Source organism: Sciurus vulgaris (genome assembly GCF_902686455.1).
Source record: "Sciurus vulgaris genome assembly, chromosome: 7".
Taxonomy (NCBI): domain Eukaryota; kingdom Metazoa; phylum Chordata; class Mammalia; order Rodentia; family Sciuridae; genus Sciurus; species Sciurus vulgaris.
In genome coordinates, this window is record NC_136467.1 from 51,498,921 (window position 1) to 51,524,049 (window position 25,129).

Sequence of the window (25,129 nt, forward strand, 5' to 3'; positions counted from 1 at the left end):
AATGTCACAGGGTTCATGGCAAATTTGGAAATAGATCCATCCTAGAAGCAACTTTCTTGATTGCTGACCTTATTTAAATCACTGGTGATGATGTGTGCCTATAACTCCTCCTCTGCTTTGTTTTGTCTCCATGGAATGGGAGAGGGTAGGGAAAGTCTGGAAATCCGACCCTGCTCAGTCAATAAAAAGGCTTTTGTCTGTGAAACTGACCACAAGTGATTCATTAAGGGCTGATTGAAAGATTTTTGTCAGGAACTCCTCCCCCTCCTTTAGAGAAATAAACAATTTGAAACAAAACTGAAGTATAAGGTGGAATCAATTCCTACTTGGAAAGAGTGCTGTCTGCTACATGTAAAGGTATTTATTTACTCATGACAAAACATTTGTCATAGTTTTGCTTCCGTAAGGATCCCCTGAATTTAATCCACCATTTGTTTTATCAAAAGGAAAGCAGGAAAAGTTCTTTACAAAATGTCTTTAGCACATCCTGAATTATTTAATAACTAAATTAGATTTTTAAGAAATCTGAATTTTGTGTTTATTGCAGATGAATAATTATGCCCTATCTTAATATCAGGCAGAATTGTGTTTTCATTTATTATATAATAAGATTCAAAAGAAACTAGTAATTCAAGTTAGGATTGTTTTATCATTTAATCTTTAATGCTAAGTACCAAAGTTTTTATTTTAAAAATGCTTACTATGTGTGCATTAAATTTCATTTCCATAGCATTCTTGCCTAAGAAGAATTCGTAATCTATGACCTTTTAATAAGTAATTTTGATTCAAATTAGAAAAAGTAGTGGCATTAAATGGTATTCATTAATATAACATTTAAACGGTATTTATTAATATAACATTTAAATTTGAGGAAAATGCCAGACTCAAAAATTCTGACAATAAAAATTCTTCCTAATCAGCCTTTGTTTCTGCCCTTTGTAAGAGGTGCAAAAATCCTCAGATATGACTCTGTTGTACTCTAAAATATAATTAATAGCACTCATCTGTGAAGTCAAAAGACTTTTCAACATTTTTATGTTTTTATTTTTGAAGAAGGGTATAGGGTCCTCTATCTGTCCAGCTTGAGGTGGGCATTCATCATGACTAAGAGGTGGGACTTCTAGAGATGATCTCATTCAGAGAGAAACAAAATATAAATTACATTTGGTCATGCTGGTGGTAGTGGTGTGATTTTTAAATATTAATTCTCAATTTTAAATCAGCTGAAAGACCTTGTACGATCTCCACTAATATTTCAGCATTAGCCTTCATCTTGCTTTTTATTGGCTATATTTCTTTAAGATTCTACTCTTCTCTTTGAGTTCTCTTGGTAAAAGCAAGACTTCAGCCCTCTAAAAGCAGCATGGGCAAGGGATTCAGATGAAGGGTTGATTAACAGACACTGTAGTTCGGCTCTAACAAGTCAAGCATTTCCTGGAAACCCGCCCACAGATTGTGGGACTATTTTTAGTAGCTTACCTCCCAGTAAATGAAGCTATTAGATAGCCAGATATTCCTGCCCCTTTCAGATGCAATAAAATAGAACATAAAAGGGTGTAATTGAATGATTACAGCAAAGGACTGTAATCAGGAGCCATAGGGACCCTCTCCTTCTCCCGAGTGCTCTGAGACACAGCCCCAGGTGGCCCTTTCCCATCCTGCTGCCTGGTGAAACCTGCAAGCAAAGAAAGGGCCCTCCCCTGCAGATACAGAGGAGTCTCCAAAAGCTGTGTGTGGGGTGGGGAACAATATTGAAATTGTTTTCTGTTCACATGTGTAGTGTAGAAAGGAAGAGAAAAGGAATTCGCATCTTTGTGCAACTGTGTGCAGGTTCTGTTTATTCATGTAATTATTTTAATTAGAAATATATAGTAAGTGGGTAGGTATCATGTATCATTGTGTCCATTTTACCAGTGGGCAATGTTTACTGCCATGATCTAAATGTTTGTGTTCCCATAAATTAATATGTTGAAACCTAATCCCCCATATGAGGGTATTTGGAGGCAGGAATCTTTGGGAAATGATTAGGGCATGAGGGTGTAGACCCCATAAATGTGATGAGCGTCCTTATAAAAGAGGCCCCAGGGAGAACTTTCACCCCTTCTACCATGTGAGGACATAGCTTGAAGGCACCATTTATGAACCGGAAAGCAGGTCCCCACCAGAATGTGAGGCATTCTGAACTTGGGCTTTCCAGCCTCTAGAACCATCAGAAAGAAATTCAAATTGTTTATAAATCACCCTAGTCTGTGGGCTTCAGGTAAAGCAGCCCAAATGAGCTAAACTGGAAACTGGTAGTTTAACTTAGCAATAATTCTTTCCTTCTCAGAAAAGGACAATCAGTTCAGTGATTACCCAAGAACAGACGATTCATGAGCAGCGAGGCTGAATTTAACCTGGTCCATGCTTCCCCCTGGCACTCTGCTCTTGGGAGGAGAAACAGAAAAGCAGCCTTGATAACTAGGATGACCAAGTAATTTATTGTCCAGACCAGGACATGTTCAAGAAAGAAAAGGTGGTACTATTAATAAAAACTGCAGGAAAACAAGTCTGACCTCCAGGAGTCTTGGGGAAACCAGAGCTGTGAACTACTGATCACTTGTACTGTGGATACATTGAGAGAATATAAGAAAATCTGACATTTATTGACTTCCTACTATGTACCAGGCACTGGAGGAAGTGCTGTATATGCATTATCTTGTTCAATTATCTCAAAACCTCTCTGAGATAAAGTGTGTATATTGTCCCCATTTTACAGATAAGGAAACTGAGGCACAGAGAAATATGCTCAGGAGGACACAAGTGACTCAGTTGTATGCAGACAGGGAACTTCTGTCCTCAGAGTCTGCATCTGTCATTATGATACAGTGTGATGTGCACTATATTGATCTTGGAACTAGTAGATCCACAAAACAGTGTGACAGGGATCCTGACTCACAAAACTTTTAGATTATTGAGGAGACATTCTTTTATATTACTGTGTTAAAAACCCAGTGTCAGAAGCCATGTTTGTATTTAATACTGATTCAAATGAATGTCACAGATCTTCCTCACATACCACAATGCTTTATGGGTGAGAGACAATGTGGCATGAGATCACGGAATACATTGACATTTGTCTTTTTAAGTGTCATTTTCATCTTCTCCAATAGCATGGGAAGTTTTGAGCTCTTTTAAGCCCCAACATACGGCACAATACCCAGTTCATGATAAATGCAAATGACTTTATTTTGTGATGCGTGGAGTTGTAAGCCAAATTAGAATATTCAGAGCATGGAAAGTCCAGAGGGGTTGTGATATAGATCTAGAAGGCTCTATGGGGTATGAAGTAGGATAAGAAAGGCTTTGAAAGAGTGGAAAACAGGGATTCCAGATGGGAGAAAATAAATAAATAAACAAGGTCAGGTGGGAATCCTAAGGGAAACAGAAAGAGAGGAGGCTGTCTGGATTGAAATGTCTCAAGGTAAGATGAGCTGAGAAAGACAAGATCATAGGGTCTTTAATGTCAAGGTGAGTAGACATCCATTGATCCTTATTTGATAAAATAAGAGCAGCTCTTGATCTGGTTCTACAGCAAGGACTACTTGGTGCCACATGAAGACTGAGTGGTCCTGCAGTATCATAAATCAGACCAAGTCTTTTGCTTGTTCAGGAGGACGCTGATTATTTGACAAAGAGCCTTATAATTGCTGCTGGCCAGTTGTTATCTGATTTGAGAGGAGACTGGTGGTCCTTTTCTGAGAAGGCAAGAATGATTGCAGAGTTAAACTTGAGGAAGATGGTCGAGTGAATCATGTAGAAAATATTTTGTCATAAAAAAGTCTCATCCTCTAGAAGGCAGAAAGGAAAGGTGGAACTGACTGGAGGACCAGCTTCTGAGGGAGTATAAAGAAGACAAGGCCCCAAAACTACTCATGGAAAGCTGTGTGTCAATGGACATTGGAGCAGAGAACAGTGATCACAAATGAGTTTTCAATGGCTGTTTATCTTTTTGTTTTGTTTTGCCATTTATTATTCTCTACAAGTTTTCTAGCTGAAAATTTAAGCTTCCAAAGGGTAAGGACATTTTCTTTGAATCTCTATAGCATGAGGCTCTCCCAATCAGCAGAGCAGGGGTAGCGTACTGGACACCCATGCCAGCCAAAATTGGTGGTTCTGTAATATAGCAAAGAAGCCATGAAAGTAAAAGTCTAAGCACTTGAAATTAGACAGTAGAGCAGAGACCATCCACAGGCCTTCACAGCTTTCCAAGAAGAAATAATCATTTGTGACCAATTCCACTGGTTAAACCATTTGGAACCAAAATTTGTTGAATCCTTTGTACGTTTAAAAAAAATTTTTAAAACCTTTTATAACAGGTCATGTGTTGTTATAATTAATGATTCACCCACACGAATGATACCTTCCATTTAAGCCCTGAAATATGACCAGGGTTCTGAAAGCAAATGAAATTGATCTGTAAGTGGGAAAGAATTCTCACAAACCCTATGCATGTTTTTGTTTTGGGTAGAGAGTTTTTCAGGATTTGAAGCCTGGAACTATCTGTGAAATAAGACAGCAGTTACAGAAGGCTATATTTTAAAAGGATACATTTAGAGATGACAGCACAGGAAGGAATCAGAAATTACACCCGTCCAAGAGATAGTTAGTAGTAAGAGAAAATGAATGTCTATTTCATTTTTTTCTGTAAAATTGTGTATATTTAAGGTGTACAACATGATGCTTTAATATACATATACATAGTGAAATAATTACTATAGACAGGCAAATTAATATATCCATCTCCATCACTACCTCGTGTGTGTAAGTGTGCATGTGTGTATAAAGAGCAAGTTTCCAGTTTTTAACACAGCGTTAGTCACTAGAGTCATGCTCTATGCAGATCTCTAGACTTATTCTTCCTACATAACTACAACTCTGTATGTACCCTTTGACCACTCTCTTTATTTTCTTTACTTCCTCACCCTGGTAACCATTCTCTGCTTCTATGTATTTAACTCTTTTAGATTCCACATGAAAGTGAGATCTTACATGTTTAACGAACTCTTAGAGGCATCAGTATCACTGGTGTCTCTATCAGTTAAGAATGGGTGGACTGTGCCGTAGTACCAAAGTATCCTAATACCTAGGTGCTGTGGAACAGCACCAGTATATTTTTTGGTCATACTGCGTGCCAACTGTGGATTGACTGGCAGTTCCACTTTGCATCACCATGGTCCTCACCCCCCACCTGGAAACATGTTAGTGACTAAAGTGAAGGGAAAATGGGGGAGGGGCAAGCACAAAAGTTTCTTTGGGCTTCTGCATTCCCGGAAGTGATCATATTGTTTCTGCATGTCATTGGCCATTGTAAATCACATTCCTTGCCTCACAGCAAAGGAGCAGGGGGACATAATTCTCTCTGAGCAAAGGACAGCAGATATGGGTAACTAGTAACACAATCTATGGCAGAGCCCAGGAAATAGTTGATAATTTTAAAATGAAGGAATCTGTGTAATGAGGAAGAGTTGAATGATTCCATACACACTTCATTCAACAAACTTATCAGCTTCCTTAAATATCAGGCAGTGCAAAAATACTATTTAATATAGCAGATAAATGGGTAAGATACATCCATCAAGTGCTTGTACTTAAAGGCATGCATTTTATATTTTTAAAGCACTTTTAAGAGTCAAGTCTTTTCCCAGACAATATGACCTGTATTAGTTCTCTACTGCTGCATTAAAAATTGCCATAGGCTTAGTGATTTGAAAACCCCTACAGGTTTACTATTCCATAGTTTGCATTGGTCAGAGTCTTGGAGTGGCATAACAGAATTCTCTAATCAGAGTCTCATCAGGCTCAATCAAGGTGTTCCCTTGGGCTGTGGTTCTTGTCCAATTCTCGAGGTTCTCTTCCAAACTCAGTGACTGTAGGGAGAATCTGTTTCCCTGTGGTTGTGGGATTGAGGCCCTGTTTTCTTGCTTGTTTCAGCTCCTAGAGGCCACCTTCAATTTCGTGCCTCATGACCTCCACACGAAGCTCACAATAGGGATGGTGGCTTTTCTGTAGGTCAGCCAGAACATGTCCCTCTGACTTTCCATTCTTCCACCAGCAGGAGAAAACTCTCTGCTTTTAGAGTGCTGATGTGACTAGTTTGGGCCAACTAGATAATATCTCTGCTACAGGAACAATTTGGAACCTCAATTACATCTGCAAAGTCCCTTCACAGCGGTAACTAGATTAGCATTTCATTACTTGAATTGTGTATATACCAGAGGCTGGGAACTGTGGAAATCTTTGGGAATTCTGCCTACCACCTGGCCCCACCACAGACTGATTGGTGCTAGAGCATGGGAGAACAAAGATTATCTTTTTCTCATCCATCACAAGGATCATGGCTGAGACTCCTATAACAAAACACAGATCAATAAGAGCAAAGCATATATATTTATTATTCAACATATTATTGACATATTATTCAACATCAGTTTTATGGGAATGCGGTACTTATTTTTGGTACCAGGGATTAAACCCTTGGGTGCTGTAGCACTGAGCCATATCCCCAGTCCTTTTTATTTTTCATTTTGAGGCATGTTTTTGCTAAGTTGCTGAGGTTGGCTTTAAACTTGCAATCCTCCTGCCTCAGCCTCTCAAGTCTTTGGGATAGCAAACATGCACCACCACACCCAGCTTCTGTCTAGTTTTCTACTGCCTACGTCTGCTATTTCTGCAAATTCCAGGGTGCTATATTTTGAGGCAGCATGTACTAACCCTGTCGTTAGTTTGACTTGTCTTTGGCAGAACGGTTGAAATGGGACCTGTTCCAGAGTCATATGCTTCTCCTGGGTGAGGAGTGGAATTACTAGGAGGGGTCTCTAATCCAGGGCAGTCATGGAAGATTTGTTTAGTACCTAGTAAAACCTCATGCTGTGCTTCCAAGTTGGTTTAGAAAAAGTCAACTTGCTAACATAAGAGGGTTCCTGTAGCAGGCAGAGTCCTGGCAAGAACAATGTTTACAGGATAATTCTAGAGTTCAATAAAGGATTTTTTTTTTTTTTTTTTTTTTTTTTTTTTTTTTTTTTTTTAAGTTTACAAAGATGTAGGCAGAGTTTGAAAAATACAAGGGATAGTGTAACCTCTTTCTAGGCTGAGAAGGGGAAGGGGAGAGGGGACTGGAACCTGGACGGGGGAGTATGTGGAAAGGGCCCCTGACAGAAACTGTAGGCTTTGGTAAGAAGAGGCCACCAATACACCGAAACTTGGTAGAGAAGTAAAGTGCCATAAATAGGCTGTACCTCCTCTCCATCTTTCTTGTCTCTAGCCAAAAGGACAAAAGAGCCTGCAAGACTAGTCCTCTGAGATAGATGAGAGCTGAAGAATGGTAGAGAGATCCGTAAGGCAAATCAGAGATGCACAGCACAATTACCAAAGGCATATTTCTTGGCAGTGGTCAGGGTCATGGGCTCTGCTGCAGTTCACAGATGAATGCTGTTTCTTCCTCAGTCTTGCTCTGTACTGTGTTTTAGCTGGCCTAATCATAACTCTCTCCTATTACATGTTACCATTAATGTGCATGTGTGTTTTTCCTATATGTATTAGTGGGTTTGTGTTGCTGTGACCAAAATACCTAAGGAGGACTTAGAGAAAGAAAAGTTTATTTTGGTTCACTGTTTCAAAGGTTCAGTCCATGGTTGGTCACTCCATAGTGGGTCACCACTCTGGCCCTGAGGTAAGGGAGAACATACACATAAAGGTGTGGCAGAGGAAAGCTGCTCAGTTCATGACAGCCAGGAAGCAGAGAAAGCTTGAGTGCAAGGAGCCAAAATAATATAATCCCCAAGGGCAAGTCCCCAGTGACCTTCTTTCTCTAACCATGCCCTACCTGCTTACAGTTAACCCATTCAAGTTTTTAATCCATCAAGTGGATTAATCCACTGACTAGGTTACAACTCTCAATATCTACCAATTTTACCTCTGAATATTCCTGCATTGTCTCACACATGAGTTTTCAGGGAATACTTAATATCCACACCTTCATACTCCTATTTTTATGGGTTATTTGAGAGCAAGGGCCATATTAAATTTATCTTTGTACCCACAGTACCTATGTGCTTGATCCATAGTAGGAGATTAACAAAAGCTGTGGAATTATAAATATAAGAAGAAAATGGTGAAAAATTATCAAAGTCCTATAAGTATTTTGTGCGAAAGGAACATAAACAAATGCACAATACTCTATCGCTATCTAGGATGTTCTATTACCAATGGGCTCATAGAGTTAGAAGTTTCACTTACCATTGCTTCAGCAAATCTCCTGATACCAATACTATGAAAATTTGATGTTCCACTTTCATTTTCTGCTTAAAGGTTATCAATTTCAGGTTGTACTGCACATTCCACTCAGTAAGCCCTAAAATCTGTCAGAAGAGAAGGACAAACACCAAATGCAGGTCAAATGAAACAGCTCAGAGCTACTAGTAATCACACTACAGTTGGCTGCTTGTCTGGATCAGTGGCCTTGGGATAAGATGTAATGTTTTGCCTTCCTGTCATTGTCACGTGGTGTGGCTGCCAAACAGGGAGTGGAGTGTGCTTAGTTTTTGGAAAAAACGGTTTTATTTTATTTTTTGACATTTTCAAAGCACTAGGTAAGGATAAATGTGGTCAGCTTGATTTATGATAATTGTTTTGATTCCTGTAGAATCATATGCTGAAGAATCACAGGGACTGACAGTCAGGGGAAAAATGTAAATGTCATAATTTTGCTAATTGTTTTAGCATGTGTTTCTTCCACATGTCTGAAAGCAAATGTAATTGAGGGTTGTGGTTTCTGGGGCATGGCCAAAAGTACAATGTGACTAACAACTTAGGAAAATATCATGGGATACCACATGGTAGAGGATTTTTTATCTCTTTTTTTTTCCTCCTGTCAAAGTGAAGGTTTTTTAGTATTTAAGTATGTTACTGGAGTATGAAAAGAGGACTTATACAAATTGAACCCTTGGATGGGTATTTATTACCAGATTTTAAAAAAATAATTATAAAATATACTTTTAAGATCTGTGACTATTGCAATCCATCCTAGAGTTTTCTGTTTCAAAAATTTGGGTTTGCATAAGAAAACAGTTCTTATAATTCTTTAAACATCTTGATGATAAGGATCTTTCTCAAGCAAACAAGTATCAGGAAATTCAAATACTAGTATGAAACCAGAATCTCCCTCTACCTTGTTGCTTCAAAGCATAATAACGCTATTGAGAACTCCTGAAACAAGTTTGTGATTTGACTCCAGGCTTCATATACTATTTATTATTTTTGTGACAGGAATTCCATGATTTTAAGGTAAGGTTAAAAAATAGTCTGTTTTCCCCCTCATGTGAGTGATCAGGTTGCTGCATGAACAAAGCAGAAGACTAAACTCACACACAGCACTCTGGGAATCTTCCTGGTTTAGAATGGACTGCAAATGCTATTAGTGTACTTCCTGGTACATCCAGCTTTCTGCGAATTGTAGTAACTAGATCTCTGAACAGTAAGCATCTGGTTGGCAGAACTCCACAAAAGACTTCCCCCTGTCACGTGGAACCTTCTGCTGGTTTTGAGGCTCTTCTTTCCTTGCTTTATACTATTTGTTCTGTTTCTGTCCTCGAATGCTTGGGATTCACAAGTATTTCTGTCAATTGAAGACTGTATGTAACCTGATCATCCATGAGTCCAGTAGGTTGGAGGAAGCTGTTGCTGATGTGAAATTCTTCTTCCTTTTCACAACCACAGCCTCTCCCTGCTGTGGCTGGCTATTCCATAACGACTAACCCTGAGTTGCAGAAGAAAATGGAAAGCATTTGCTAGAAATGGCTAGAGAAAAGTTTCCAGCATGTTATTGGGAATAATGCCAGATTAAAAAAAAAAATTATCAAATTGCAGAGAGCAGAGGAAGAAAGAAAAGACAGAGTAGAATAGGGATTTCAGCTCCTTTGGGAAATTTAGTAAGGGTTCTGAATGCTAATCAAATATCTATTTATATGATTCCTTGTACAATTTTTTTTTTCTTGAAAGTTTGTGTAATATTCTCAAAGGATTTGGGCAACAAAATTTTTTTAAATACCTTTATTTTATTTTATTTTATATGTTTATTTTTGGTACTGGGGGTTGAACTCAGGGGTGCTTGACTACTGAGCCACATCCCCGGCACTATTTTGTATTTTTTTAGAGACAGGGTCTCACTGAGTTGCATAGCACCTTGCTTTTGCTGAGGTTGGCTTTGAACTCGTGATCCTCCTGCCTCAGCCTCCCAAGCCACTGGGATTACTGGTGTGTGTCACCATGCCTGGCCCTTTATCTATTTTTATGTGGTTCTAAAGATCAAGCCCAGTGCCTCACATGTATTAGGCAAGTGCTTTATAACTCCAGCCCCAATGAAAAGATTTAAGACTGATTATTGTCAAGAAAGTAGGTTTAATTAAATTATTTATATTTTTTAAAATACAGGAGAGAAGGAGGAATGAAAGGTAGCAAAAAATAATGTAAGTAGGATAAATTAGAAGAAAACAGGGAGTGGAGAAAGATAATCATCTTATGCATTTTATCATTTAAAGTATACACTGATACCCCATAGCCACATTTCCTGGCTGTGTCTCCATAGGCACAGTGAACGGAGGTAAATTTTGCCTTGAAAATCTTTGATATAGTTGGGATAAGTGTGTCCTAAAGGACCCTGTGTTAAGGCCTTGGTTGCCAGTCTGTAGCAGTAGGAGGAACATTTAGGAGGTGGAGCCTGGTGGGAGGAAGTCTACTTATTGGGGGAATGTTCTGAAATAGGATATGGGGATGTAGCCCCTTCTCCCCTTTTTGCTTCTTGGATGCCATGAGGTGAGCGGCTTTTCCACTATGCACCCTTGCCTTTCCATAGGTCCAAAGGCAGCAGGACCACATGACTATGGACTGAAACCTTTGAAACCATGACCCAAGATAAAGATTTCTTCCTTCTAAGTTGATTTTCTCAGGTATTTTGTGATAGTGACAGGAAGCGACCTAACACAATCTTCCAGGCAAAACTCATCTTGTAATTTTCAGGGACTACATTAACCAATTGCTTTATTTGCTAGAAGAGACTAAAGACAGTTTCTTGAGAAAAATATTCTTATTTTTCTATCAATTATCTTTTTAGTCACACTGTAGAAATCTGTCAATTCTTTGAGACCAGGTTTTTGATTAGGATTATTTCCAAGGGATATGAAACTCTATAATTACTCACTTCCCCAATATCCCAAGTATAGAATGCTCCCTCAACCAACAACTCAGAAGAAGGATCTCAGATTTTCTTTTTCAATTTTAACTTCTTCCTACAGACTCTGGACTCAAACAGAGAACACAATTTTGACTTGCTTCTAGCATATTTTCCCAAATCCCTATTGATGAAATAACCATTTGAATCCTCTGAATACTCAAAGGTTCATTTGTGTATCAGGTCAGGAATCAAAAATTGCTACCATTTGGATCATTTTATCTTTGACCCATTCAGAATTGCTTCTCCCCCCAGCACACCTCAGTTTTTATCAAGGAACACTATAAAAACTACTTATGACTGTGTCTTAGCTATTTTGCTGCTGTGACTAAATGATCTGACTGGCACAATTATAAAGGAGGAACGGTTTATTGGAGGGCTCATGGTTACAGAGATCTTAGTCCATAGAAGGTCAGCTCCATTCCTCGGGGTTAGAGGTGAGGCAGAACATCATGACAGAAGAGCATGGCAGAGGGAAGCAGCTTGCAACATCAGGAGGCAGAGAGAGAGAGAGACTCCACACTCCAGAGACAAAATATATACTCCATAGCCACGCCCCAATTCCCACCTCCTTCAGCCATACCCTACTACTTCAATTAATCCCATCTGGGATTAATTCACTGATTGGGTTAAGACTCTTAGAATCCAATCATTTCTCCTCTGAACCTTCCTATATCGTCTCACATGTGAGCTTTTGGGGAACAACTCACATCCAAACCATAACAAGCTGTTTACAGGTGTCATCTCCTACTTGGAACAGAGTATACAATGCAAAATCTTCCCTGACAAATTTCTTTCAGAATTAGCACTGTGAAAAAAAAAATTGTTTCTTTTTCCCTGATGATAACAATATGTGTGTGGTGTTAGGATGAGGCTGGTGAACCATATAGATATGTAAAAAGTCTTTCCATTAATTTTTTTCACAGGGTTACCATTGTTCCAGAGTTGACCAGACACAAGGAGGTTAGCTCATTCTTATCACATTTAGAAAATTCTGATTCAAAGCCTGGAATGTCAATCTCCTCCATCGGGGATCTGTTTTCCTGCTATCTTGAATTTTGTTTATGAAACATAATGAGTGGATTTAAGAGATATGGATAATTTTAAGAGAAATGTCTTATTAGCAGTAGGATCCAGTGAATAATTCAAGGCAGAAAATATGCATTTCTTTTTACCCAAAATGTAATTTCTCTTTTTCCAAGATGGGACCAGAAAAAATTGTGCTGGCTTCTGTGGCTTTATCCTTTCCTTAGCTTGATGTGGGACAATGGAAGACCATTTCCTTTCCGATAATATAGTAGTTCCCAGGATGAATATAATTGCTTTTAGAATTTGCAATGGATTGGTGTAAACATGACCTACAAAGTCTCAAGTTTTGGAAGCTTGGTCCTCAGTGTGATTATGTTAAGAGGTGGTGGGACTGTGAAGAGGTCTGTCCTAGTGGGTGGTCAATAGGTCATTGGGGCATGTTCTAAGAAGTAACTGGGTGGTTCTCATTAGATCTTGAGGGCTAACCATGTACTCTCTTCTCATACACACTCCTTTCATTTGACTTCACCTACCATGGCTCACACAGCAAGGGTGGAGCTCTCACCAAAGTCAAGACTATAGTGTTTGGGCTTTCAGCCTCCAAAAATATTTATTTTTTAATGTAAGTACCTAACCGTAAGTATTTCATTGTAATAACAGAAAGTAAACTAATACATATTCATCTTAATGTCCCAATGACATCGTAGATTGCCTCATTTATAATAAAATTCAGTCCACCTTAACTGAAGTGTGTGTGTGTATGTGTGTGTGTGTTTAATTTTTTTAGATTGTTTGGGGATTGAGCCCAGGGTTGCTTTATCACTGAGATATATCCCCAATACTTTTTTTAAAAAATTTAAAATTTCAGACAGGGTTTTGCTAAGTTGGTAAGGATCTCATTAAGTTGCCAAAGCTGGTCTTGAGTTTATACTTCGCCTACCTCAGATTCCAAAGTTCTTCTCTCTCATAGCTGACAGATCACACTGACTAATATGGTTATTACTAATTTGACATTCAAAGACCACGCTTCTTTCAAAATTGGGGGATTGGGAAAGTATATATCTGTATTTTCTTCCTTATTATGAAAAGGATTATGGAACTTAACTCTTGTTGATTGTACTGTCAAAAACAAACATAAAATAAAAAACTACAAGGAATTAAGGTTTGACCATAGGACTGCGTAGGGCCTTAGAGCCCTCTTATTTGTGACAATTCCAATTTGATCTTAACTGTCTATTCTTAATGATGTTCTAGAACTATGACCTCATTTGTGTTTTAACTTTTATTATTGCTGTTGTTAAGTCCTCTCAAATCCTCTGGGAACAGAGTGAGGCAAAGAACCCAACAAGTGAATAGACAAGCAAACAGCCATTTTTCCCCAGCACTTCTGTTCTATATGTGGGAGTATTCCATGTTCTATTGAGTAAAATCAAAATTCCCCACTTACACAATTTTTCTACTCATGAAATAAGGGATACCACAAATTTCATAGTAAAACATATTTTAAGTTTGAAGAAAATTATTAGAAGTCAAATTCTGTTCTTTAGAGTGGTCAGTAAATGGAGTAGTTTAAATATTTAACTGAGAATTATCTTTCCCATTGGGTATGGATTATGCATGTTATATATCATATGTTATATATAATACATATATAAAATATATAACATGTGTATGTGTGTGTATATATCAAATGTATCAAATGTATGTACCTATGAGTACTTACATAGTAAAAGAAGATTATATGTTGAGTTCCACATGGATTTTTGCAGTCTTTCCAGGTAATCAGTTATTACTGGTAAGAGCTGGGAGGGAACTAATCCTCTGAACATCTACATTCTGGTTTCAATTCTAGATAACCAGAGATTCTAGATAACCAGATGATTATGATATGTTCTGCCCAAAGTAAGTAAATAAAACTGTATCTACCTAGTTATAAATACTTACCCTCCTTGTTTTGTTGCCAATTAGACATGAAATGGGATAGATTTATTATGACCCATACACATAAATTTCCGCTTCCTCTTGCTGCTTCCAGTTCCCAAAGTCTCAAGTTTCTGGCTATTTCTAGGAATTTCCTAAAAAAGGTATTCAGAATAGGTAATTCCTCATATCCTTTCCCAAGAATGAATCTGTGAAACGGGGAAGGGCTGATGACCTACTATTGTTAACAAAAACAAAAAATCACAAGTCTGATACTTTTGTTCCCCCATCACAGGAATTTGGGGAAGGAATTTTTTTTCCAACAGTGAAGAACAAAGGCAGTTTCTTTGGGATTTACCAACCTTCTCAATTTTTCCTCTTTTTCCTGGAAGACATCAGTCAAGACATAAAAATGCACAACAAATGGAGTAGATAAACAAGTTTGTGTCACGTTACTTTTATATTTTAATAAGATTAATTTTGGAAGTAGTTTCATGGATGCAATAAATAAATTGCAACTGAGATAAGTTACATTGAAGATGCAAAGAACTTTGGAAATAATTGTAGGTGTATTCAGCCATTTGAAAATGAATATAATTAAAAATAAGAACAAAACATTATGGCTGAAGATCTCCATGTTTGTGTTCTATTTTTTAAGGTATTCAGACCACTGAGGACCAATGAACGGAGGTCCAGAAACTAAGGGTGATACTCAATCCACTTTACTGAAAATCTCTTTCCACTGTTTGACAACTTGGATTAACACAGCAGTATCAATGAAGAACATTACATTTATTTTGTTTCTTATGGTGAGGAGAAGTCATCATAGTCATTGAGAGAATTCTCAGGGCTGATGATTATCCTTAGAAACTTGGGGCCCACCTGCATTCTTTGTATTTTCCCTGCTGACAGAATATATATTTCTACACGTGACCTACAATGGATGCTTTTTTGAGTAAACTAGTGGTAGGATGGTGAAGATGTAAGTAGGATGTTACATGTGGGAAGCATGAACTATTGTCCATCTCAAAAACAGGGCATATGTTCATATTCGTGCTTTGCCATCTACAACCTATGTAATTTTTTACATCTTTTTAAATATGTTATTCACTCACCTAAGTTTTGGACTCTTTAGACAGGATAAAGAACTATTTATTCTGAATCATTGACCAACTTCACCAACACTGATTCAGAATGCAGGATACACTGTTCATCTGGTGCTGAAATTTCCCTGATATACTCGTCCACCAAAACTCTACTGGGAAATATCTCCACACAATGGAACTCAAAAACTCATCACCATATTGTCAGTGCCCATGCATTCAGAAGCCAATTTGTATGTGCTAAGACATCGATCTTCTGTGACTTAACACAAACTACCCTGACACTGGAAAAAATAGAAAACACCTGGATAATCAAAAGGGTGGGGACAATCCTTTGTAACTTTAAAGAGAAAAGGATCGTCTGTATATTACTTTACACTTCCATAATAATATAATGGATAATTAGTATTGATTAAAAAGGTAAGAAGGACCTTTTTGGGGTGATGCCTACAGTGGGATCCATACAGTCTTATCAGGCTGAGAGCTTGTGGTTGTTACCACTTCTGAAGAAGCAAAAGGTCAGGGAAGGACTCAAACTTATCCCCATGTTGACCCAAGGATCATACTATAAAAAAATTACAATATATTTTCTTTAAGGAAAAAAGAAGATGAAAGATGAAAATGTTTCTTCTTTCATTTGGTAGACCATTTTGGGGGCATGGTGTTGGATAAGACGCAACCCTTTTTCTCCAGGAATGCAAGTAACTTCACGTACAGCTAGAATGTGGGTAAGGCACTAGCAGTTGGTAAGAAGTTCAAAGGTGTGGCAGCAGGAGCCTCTTAGAGCAAAGGCATGGGAATCTGGAAGAAGTAAGTGGCATTTGAACTGGGCCTTGAAAGATTATGAAATTTGGAGAGAGACATGAAAGAGGGAATATAAGGTAAGTGGTGCTCTCAGATGGAGGGCACAATGTAAACAGTCACAGAGGCAGGAAATTTGGAATCTGGTTGAGAAATGATGAGGTTAATTTTTTTTTAAATCAGACGGTTATAAAGTATGACTGAAAAAGAAGGCTATTAAAATAGGTTGTGGTGAGAGAAGAGAGCTTTGGATATTAGGCCAGTGTGTTTATTCCTTTAAGTTAATAGAGAAGCAACTTTAACAGAGGAGCAATGAGAGTTTGTGAACCCTGAGTGTTCAGTACTGTTTTCCAAGCAAAACTGAGCCCCGTCAGTCTTGAGGTACTTACCTTGACAACCTTCCCTGGTTTCCCACTTGTCGGGTCTTAAGCCACCTTGCTCTTCCCGACCAGCGGCAAGGGAAGGGGACACTCCCCAACAAGGTCAGACCAGGATAGGTAGGGTGGACTGACTGCCCGCTCCCAGCCCTCCGGGCAGAGGACAATCAGACATGTCAGGGAGACCAGTCACAGCAGGAACTCGTTTATTGAGGAAATCACACAGCTTTTATGTAGGGTGGGGGCTAGGCAGGAACCAGTCAGCTTAAAGGTCAGCAAGGCACGGGTGTTCATGCAGGTGAGAGTCCCATAGGACTATATGGCAAGCAGAGCTGATCACGTTCGCGGAACTGTTGTTAACCAATCCCTGATGGTGGTCCGATTTATCGTCATTAACTATTGAAACTGCCTTTGAGCCTTGATCTTGCTCACTCGCCAGGGAGTAAGAAGTCAGCCTGAGTTAGTTAACGTGTCATTAGTCCCAACACCCACTGGTCACTGTTTCACCTCTATTCCCTCATGGACACTTCCTGAGATCCTCTTCCAAAGAAACCATTTGCATTTCCATTTTTCCATCTGTCTCAGGGTTGGCTTCTCGGGGGCGGGGTATGAAATGCCTTCCTCTGTATGTTTTATACATAAATTTTTTTCCATTTGATATAGAATGGGGAACTTATTCTAGATCAGGATTGTAGAGTGATTTTTTTTGTCCCCAGGGAATATATGGCAATTCCTGGAGACATTTTTGTTGGTTACAACTTGGGGTCAGGAGCTCTACCTGCATTTGGTGGGTGTCGCTACCAGGGATGATGCCAAGCGCCCTCCAGTGAAGAAATCTGTCTTACACAACAAAGAATTATCTGGCCCAAAATGTCAATAATGCTGAGCCTGAGAAACTATGCTATATTTATCCACTTTAGAAGACAAATTTTAAATAATCTGTGATCTTTATAGTTTTTAATAGCTCCAAAATGCAACAAAATACAAAGCTATTCATTTAAGATATATGCAATGATAGGTCATTGGGACATGAAAGAGAAAAAAGACATAGACTCTGAATTTCTACTGTTTCAGAAAACAGCAATTTCTTATTACTTGAAGCAATTGTTTGACATATCTGACTGATTACTCCACAGGTACACCATATAATCAAGTTTATTGAGAGGTGATATATTACATCTTGTTTCCATCATTGGCAGAGATATTCTATTTGCTTATCTTCTTCAATTTTCTTTAGGGCATTTGAGTCTTGAGTAGCTGTTGAGATAAAGTCTTTGAACATTATTAAGTACCTGGTGAGTATTTTTCATAGAAGTAAATTTTCAGAAAGGTGACTTTCCTAGTTTTGAACCCAATGAAGATCTACATAATGTATGAATGGGATTTTTTTTCTAAAGGAGTTGCCATGATTCCTCCCACCTTCCAAATCATAACAAACAGTAGTTTGCAAGTGTATTTATATCATTTTTATTGAAGAGAATAAACATTTATTGCCAATTGTGAAAGGGCAGACTAAATGACTGATGGAAAAATCACATTGCTTTGTCAGTTCACACAAATAATAATTCATCAGAGAACATGTGTTGATGAATTCTGTCTGGTTTGAATTTAATCCACAGTGCTTTCTTGGGAAACAACTGAAATACCTGAGCCTCATTAAAAAATCTGAGCACATAAACAATTCTTCCTAGGACCTGTAATGAATCTTATAAAAAACAGCAAGATATGCAGGGCTCAATAGAGATTGTCTAGGTTTACCTTGAGAAAAACACATATGGGTGCCAATGAATGTCTGATGAGTACTTCAGAAATATGATCTGAGTTCAGTTTTCCATTAATGCTCAACAAAGTGAGTAAGGGGTCAGATAAGCATTTATCAGACACTAAGAAAAATAATGAGGATTGACTGATCAACTCCCTCTGATAATCATTGTTTAGTGAAAAAAAGGATAGAATGTTATGTTTTCTCTGGTGAGCACTCCATCTTAGGGCCACCCCAATCCAAGAACCCTCTGTGCTGCTGCTAAGTAGACAAGCCAGAGTGTGTATCTGGCAACCAGGTGTCTTGGTGTGGGTGAGACAGGAGCTAACAGATTTGACACATGGGAATATTACTCCCAGATGCTCCCCAAAGAAAAAGAACAACTTTCTTTCAGTGACCTGTCCTTTCAAAATGATTCCTAAGACATATGTGCTAAGATTATTTAGCTCTCTGAGAAGAGGCAATGCATTATGGGTGCTGTTTTGCCAGAAAAAATAAGCATTTCTAATGGGCTCTGTTCTATTCCTTAGTGAAAACCAGTGGCCTGTGTCGGGAGGTCATCCAAGGCAAATTAAAAAAAAAAAAAAAAAAGTCTTCTGATGTTGAAGAGATAAGGAAGAAAGAGCATACTGAGGATGTATGGTGTTGATTTAAAACTGAGGGGAAACCTAATCAGGCTGAGCAATGTCACAATCAGTCGTGGCTCTTGCTATAAAAGCGGGTACAAAAATATACTAGTTGAATTTTTTATCCTTTATGCTAATATTCTAATATCTGCAGCCTGTTGAGTCTTAAACTTTTTCTTGTCAGCTGGAAGCACAAACCAGTCTGAGAGTATTTTCAGCCTGCATTTAGGAAATTGTGATACATAATATGTGTTGTATTTAGAAAACTTTCTTAGTCAATTCCACTTTTCACAGACGTCTCTGTATTCTTCACATCTTCTGAACTTGAGAATGCAATGCTTGTTCTCATCATTGATTTCATGATTCTAGATTATACATCTTGAAAAGGATATATACAATATGCAGAACTGGACTCACAATATCTAAATCCATATTTGTAATGGAGAATTAAGGGAGAAGTTACAGAAATTGAATAGATACATTTTGTACTGAGCAGGTTTCAGGGTAATGAACCCAATTTGTGACTCTGTGGTCCTAGTACTCTCTATCCTGTACCCAGTGTCTAATAGGTAAGTTTGATTGGTCTCTTAAAACTTATTTTATCCCTTCATTCTATTAAATGGCATATCATTGCTTAGCTGAACAAAATTAGCAGGTTGATGTTTTTCTTCTTCCCTTTGTTATTCTTTAGTCTTCCATGTTTTCTTACTATTCTAATGCAGAGAAAAGAAATAAATTATTCTATGAAAAAATATTTTCCATTGTGGATTCTGGTTAAGATAGTTTACAGCATTTTGATAATATTTCAATTACCCCAAACTCATCATTTTTTCTTACATAAACCTACCTTTTTGTTTGATACTAGAACTTAGAAAAAAGAATGTGTTTTCCTCTGTATTTCTAAATATGCAATCAGCATAACCCAAGAAATATTATGTTTGCATTATTTTATATTAAAATTTTTGTTGGCCTGTAGAAAATAGAAGACATTTATAATTTTATTTCAATAATAAAATATAATGGATCAACTTTGCCCATAGAAATTCATTCTAATGTCTTACATATACAACATATTAGTTTACCTCCTTGTTTAATTTTGCTTTGACTTTGAACCAGTTTTCAATTTATTATCTTTCAGTTACAAATACACCCTTCCTTGCCCTGTTTTGTGAAACTGTCGCCAAACCTGTAAACGTTTCTTCTTTGCCAGCTGCCCCGGGGTTAGCTTTTGTCAATAAAGGGACTAGTGGGACACTGGAATGTGATAATAACAGGAAGGTATTGATTCTGGCTTCCTACCTCTCAGTTTCATGAGGGAGGACTGAAGCTCCAGCTACTAGAGGCAGCTTGGCTTTAGAAAGAGGCCAAAGTCCTCAGGTCATGTTGGCCCTAACCAGAGGTAGCTTCTGATTAGCTGGAGTGTGCCAAGTCTATGGTAATAACCTTGATTGGACCTTCAGGCCCCTCCTTTCTAAAGAAATCTGAATACCAATCTTGGAAAGGTCCTCTTTTAAGTCTCTGGTACCTTTATTACCCTCTTTACTTCAGCCTAATGGTAGCAATTGCATTTTTGCATCTGCAAATTCTGGACTGCTTAGAGTTCTCTTTTGGTCCTTGTAGTTATTAACTGTCTTTTACTAATTAACAATTCTTTGTATTACATTTTTTCCTGTTCAAAGTACTAATATGATTTTTGTCTTCTGACAGGATCTTGACTGATATAGTTATGTTTAATTCTTTTTAGTGTACACATGCCTAACTCACCTAAATGTTTACATTCTTGGAGTGCCGAGCCCTTACTTCTGCATTTTTTTGTTTTGTTAAAAATTCCCTTCAGGATTTTATCTAGTACTCCAGTTTTATTGATTGATTCTGATTGACAATGGTGAATAAACAACATGGACATCAAGCATCTCATCACCCAGTAGGCAAGAAAGACATATAGACAATTACCATTTATTATGCAGTGTTATAAGCATTACTATGGAAAAATGTATAAGATACAGTGGTAGCTCCCCTAGTGGGTGGAGATGGGGTGCAGATCAAATAGGCTTCATTGCAGTCATTGAGTTGAATTTCCAAGGACAAGTGAAGGGATGGTTCACATAGGTTAGGGAGGAAGTAGAAATGCGTATCAATGAAAAACATTAGGAGATGTCCAAAACATAAAGCAGAACAAGGCAAATGAGGAATGTCTAGGAGTTCAGCATGGTTCTGACCTGAGGATGCATACATGTGTGTGCTTGTGAGATGAGAACCTGAGTAGGGGAGGGAGCAGCATTGAGAACAGTACAGAAGGAGGCTGTAGGAGTAGGCTGGCTGCAGACCAGAAAGGTTTTTGCCCGTTGTGATACGAAGTTTGGATTTTATTTCAAAGGCAGCTGCAAAGAACTCAGAGGATATGAAGACACGAGGATGTTAAAGTTAATCATTTGTTTTGTGCAACAAGTATTTTCAGCCCTTCACTATGTGAAATCTGCTACTGAAGGATTCAGTAAATCCAAATCCTAAAATGTGACCTGGAGTTGAGAAATGAGATAATTCTATGTGAAATAATTATTAGAAAGTGAGAGGAGGTACTAAGTTAAATGGTGAAGACCAATGTGTGCAATGAAGTTTGAAGGCAGGAGAGACTGGAGTGATCAGGAAGAGGGGTGAACTCAGGGAAGACCCAGGAGCACTGGAGGGATAGCAACTTAGGAGAAGAGTAAAATGAGCAAACTTCTAGAAAGTGATTTGGACACATGGGGGAACCCCAGCTGAAAGAGAATGGTGAGAGAGAAGGTTGAGAATATAGGAATATAGGACAGAGCCCTCCAAATGACAAACCTATGGCATTGTGTCTCTTCCAATTCTTCAACCATGTCACCTCTCTTGTTTCTGCTGAGCCCAGAGGAAACTTTGCATTGCTTCCCAGTCCATTGCTAAATGAGCCACTTGCAATTGGGAGTTCATTCTCTAGGATTCTGTTAAAAGATTTTGCTGGTGGATTGTTGGTTACAAAGATTTTTCTGGTTGTGTAGTTGTACATAATGAATTGAAGGGAGTGTGCCTAAGGTGGATGCCAGAACCTGTTGAAATTTACTTTTACATATAAATTACATTTCAGGTATTAAGAGACTACATGTTTTAGCTGTTAGTTTGAAAGATTGTAAAGAAAATTTGTATTGAGTTTTCATTGATTCTATCTCCAAAAGAAACAAAGCCATGACATACCAGATGTCATAAATCAGAATGTCATGCTGAAAAAGCATCGTTTCACATTTCCATGTCTCCCTTAGGATACAGTTGACCTCAGATACAGAAACTCAGAAAGCTCCCTGCCTGTCTCCTTGCCACTAAGAAAACAGATACCCATACCCCGAACCCATGATTAAAAAGGAAACTGGAAGAACTTGCAGAAGAATTTTCAAGACTGTGAGTGAACCTTGCCAAAACCCAGGGAAAGAGTCTCTAGAGAAACAGAGGCCACAGAAGTTTAGAAGTTTGATTATTTTAAAAGTTTTCTACCTCCCCAGTAAACATTGCCCTAATTCTTCATTCTTACTAGCAAATTGTCATTTAGCACCCAGTAATTCTCTTATTAAAGCCTAGAGAGTTATTATTTTCAGGATGGGTAAATTTAACTACTGTGCTCTCTCCTGCAACTTTGCCAAGTTCTTCTCATTTTTTTTCCCTGATATATTCCCCTTTTATTGTGAAACAAAAACTTAACTACTGGGAGTCAAAGGTACCATACAGAAAAATTCCTCATAGGAAAAAAGTGACTGCTCAGTGGAGGTGTCCTTAGACCTAAGCTCCAGTGCTCATTCTGGGAAACACTTGCTAACTCTGTGACCCTTGTGAAGTGACTTAAACTTTTTGTCTTGTCTTTTATAGTTAGTAAATACGAATAAAATACTATCTGACTCCTTCTAGATATGTTATCAGGACAAATTGGAATAATAGATATTGAGAGTGTGTAGGTATAAGTATGTAAAAACAAATTCCATAGTAGGAAGAATTGTAATGCACCAATAAAAAAGAGAGGAAAAATAATAAAATTTAAGATTATAAAAGAAAGAAAAAAGAATGCTGTAGAAGCATAAGAAATTCTTTTCCATTATGCTAATTTATAGTTATCCATACGTATCCTCATGACAGGAAAGCTACGTGGTGTGTTGGGGAATGTTTCCTGATGTAACCGAGTGGATGCATGGCAGTAGATACAGGAGACAGTATACTTTAGTGCTCCATATCCATCTGTAGTAATACATCAGCCAAGCAGACCAATGATCTCCTGCATAGTTGCATTTTCATCTTCATTCATTCAGTCACCATTAATTCATTCAACAAATATTAAGTGCCTTCTATATACTAGGCATTGTTCTACATCTTGGAAGTACTGCTTAAAGAAAAGAAATAATGTGTCTCCCTTCATGTATCTTATATCCTAGTTGTGGGAGACAAACTGACAAGCAAATTAGCAGTGTGTGAGATTATGTTAAGTGTCATGGAGAAAAGTAAAGCAGGAAAGAGGTATATTGGACAGGGGATCCAAAAACTATGGCCAGTTGACCAAATCTGGTCCACAGCATGGTTTTGTGAGTAAAGTTTTATGGGAACACAGCTATGATCATTGATTTACATTTTCTCATAAGCTACTTTGAGTTAAATAGCTGAGACACAGAGTATCTAGCCTGAAACACCTAAAACATTTACTTTTTGGTTCTTTTTTTAAAAGAATTTGAGTCTCCAGATGTTTGCCATCAAAGGCCAGTTCAAGGACATTGACTGTTACCTTGGGTAGCATAGGATGCCAATGGAAGTTTTGCAGAGTAACTTTATTTATGTTTTTAAGGGATTATTCTGGTGACCAGGGTGAGGATAGATCAAGGGCAACAGCAAAAACAGAGGGACCAGTTCACAGGGACTGCTGTGATGTGGAGAAGGGAGGATCATCCGAGAGTGGTGAGGAGGTAAGAACAAGGTTGGTTTCTGGATATATTTTTAAAACAAATAATGAAGAACTTTTGTGTGAACAACTGGAGAGATGGGATTTCTACCATGTAAAATGAGGTGGCTGCTAGACAAGCAGGGTTGGTGATGGAAATGAGTAGTTTGGTTTGCACATAACAGCAGTTTCGGTTTGTATAGTTTGGTTTGGAAATTCGAGATGTCTTATAGCCATCAAAATAGATGGGTTGAGGAGGCAGGTGAGTATAGAAGCCTGGAATTCAAGAATCAGCTCTGGGCTAGAGATAAAAATCAGCATACAGGTGAGTTTCAATGACATGAGACAGCACAAAACCACCAAGAGACATTCTACAGCTTTATTGCTTCAGTTTATCTTGTCAGTGAGTGTCCAACTGTCTTTTGTATTTGCTGGACAAATAGAACTTTATGTTATGGAGTACAATAGGATCCTTGCATATTTCTTGATGGTTATTTGAGTCATTACCTTGATCCTATTTTTAGCTTGAAATAAGTGGAAAAGGGAGAATTTGAGAACTTAAACATCAGATATTGGACCTAGTTTTGAAAATCAAAAATTCTGCCAGATGTGGATCTGTTTCTGGAGGTTAAGATATTCTCAGAAGGGGTAAACAAAAGAGGAGGAGAAATTACATTTATTTATAATCTACTGTGTTCCAGGGATTTTGAAAACAGTGGTTCATTCCATAGCTCTGCTCCTGAGTTTGCAAAACCCAGATGGAGGTACTCCAATATTTCTATCATTTTTTTCTTCCAGATGGAAATTCAATGAGGACAGTTTCTGGTTGACTATTTCAACATCTCTTAGATCAGAGAGAAACTGAAAATAAAATCTCAAATTAGTGCAAACACATTCCTGACTTTCATAAGAGTTCACTCTCAGGTCACTTATAATTATTCTATTTATCAGAACAGGTTGGTCTATCCCAGTAATTGTATTCTTTCCAAGGCTTAAAATTCTGCAGAGTATCCACCTAAAAAAATCAGTTGTGCACATTTATTAGCACTGAATGGTTATTTTTTTAAAAAGAGGCATATTTGTAATCATGAACAATGCAAGATTGAGGAGGGACAGAGTGTTAATTGTTCAGCTGTTGTGATTAAGGTGCATAGATATCTCACATAGTTGAGAATGGAAAGAAGGACAATCCACTGACTGAGCCATCAATCTGGACTAGCTCTTTATCACTTTGAGCCAGTTTCTCAGCCATGCCATTATTCATACTTTGAGTCAGAAAATTCTTTGCTTTGGATCTGGTAATGTATGATGT

General features: G+C 38.0%; 1 long non-coding RNA gene across 1 annotated transcript; it reads left to right on the forward strand.

Annotated features, from left to right (window-relative positions):
• The first annotated feature begins 309 nt into the window (after nucleotides 1–309).
• On the forward strand, nucleotides 310–23,842 carry LOC306665677. The gene is made up of 3 exons (XR_013765108.1): nucleotides 310–357; nucleotides 22,166–22,301; nucleotides 23,725–23,842. It is a non-coding gene; the product is annotated as an uncharacterized lncRNA (long non-coding RNA).
• The last annotated feature ends 1,287 nt before the right edge of the window (nucleotides 23,843–25,129 follow it).